Below are 1,156 nucleotides of genomic sequence, written 5' to 3'. Positions count from 1 at the left end.
AAAACTTCTGCTGAGAAGAATCCGGCAAGAAATCAACGAGGTTTTTTTTTTTTTAAAACAGATTTACAATATTATTAAATGATATGTATACATCACAAGTAGACGTGTGCGCCGATGCTAAAATCTACGGCGGCGGGCGCCGGTCAAAAATCGGCGGCGGCGGCGTGTTTTCGGCGTGATTTCGGCGCGGAGATTTTAAATAGAACTGTTTAATTTGTAGACTAATTTTTTATAACAAGATTAGATAAAATGTACAGACAATGAAGCTTTAATTGACGCCTTGCAGCGGCTGTAATTGTCACGGACAAATATCATTTTGTCCACCCGTTTTGGACTTAAACGGGACCTTTTTTCTTCTTCTCTTCTTTAAGATTCACCGTACCAGTAGAACTCGGAAGCTCTCGGAGTATACCCTATGTATGTATGAGTAACCTTATGGCTGAACGACGCTCGCTTCGACTGCAGTCTCCCGATGATGCTGAATAGACAAATTTCGAAATCCTTGCGACACGATATTCGTACCTTTAATACTGCTCGTGTTAAAGATACGATTGAGTGGAATAAAGGCTCTAAAGTGTTCGCAAGAGATATGTCTATTGGGCAAAACCAAATGACAAAGTTGAAGAGAGATGATGGCAGTGTAGCGTGGACTAAAGCGGAAGTGTTGAGGGAAATCGAGGAGTTCTATGGACGGCTCTACGAGTCGGTCACTAAGCCTGTTTTCAGCGCGGCGACTCAAGACCCAAGAGCCAAACTGACCCGACACTATACAGAAGATATCCCGGACATCAGTCTGTACGAGATAAGGATGGCCCTGAAACAGCTTAAGAACAACAAGGCGCCGGGTGAGGACGGAATTACGTCAGAGCTTCGGAAGGCGGGTGGATCACCGGCTCTTAAAGTCCTTCAGAGGCTCTTTAATTCCGTCTTGCTCGAAGGCACAACGCCAGAAGCGTGGAACAAGAGCGTTATGCTGTTGTTCTTCCTTCATGAAGGGCGATAACACCCTATTGAAGACCTACAGGCCCATCTCGCTGTTGAGCCATGTTTATAAGCTGCTTTCCAGGGTCATTTTATATCGTCTCGAATGCAGGGTCGATAGCTTCCAGCCAACCGAACAAGCCGGGTTCCGAAAAGGCTACCGTAGACCACATTC

This window comes from Choristoneura fumiferana, chromosome 28, assembly GCF_025370935.1.
Source record: "Choristoneura fumiferana chromosome 28, NRCan_CFum_1, whole genome shotgun sequence".
NCBI lineage: Eukaryota > Metazoa > Arthropoda > Insecta > Lepidoptera > Tortricidae > Choristoneura > Choristoneura fumiferana.
The sequence above is the reverse complement of the archived record's forward strand: the minus strand, read 5'-3'. Positions refer to the sequence as shown.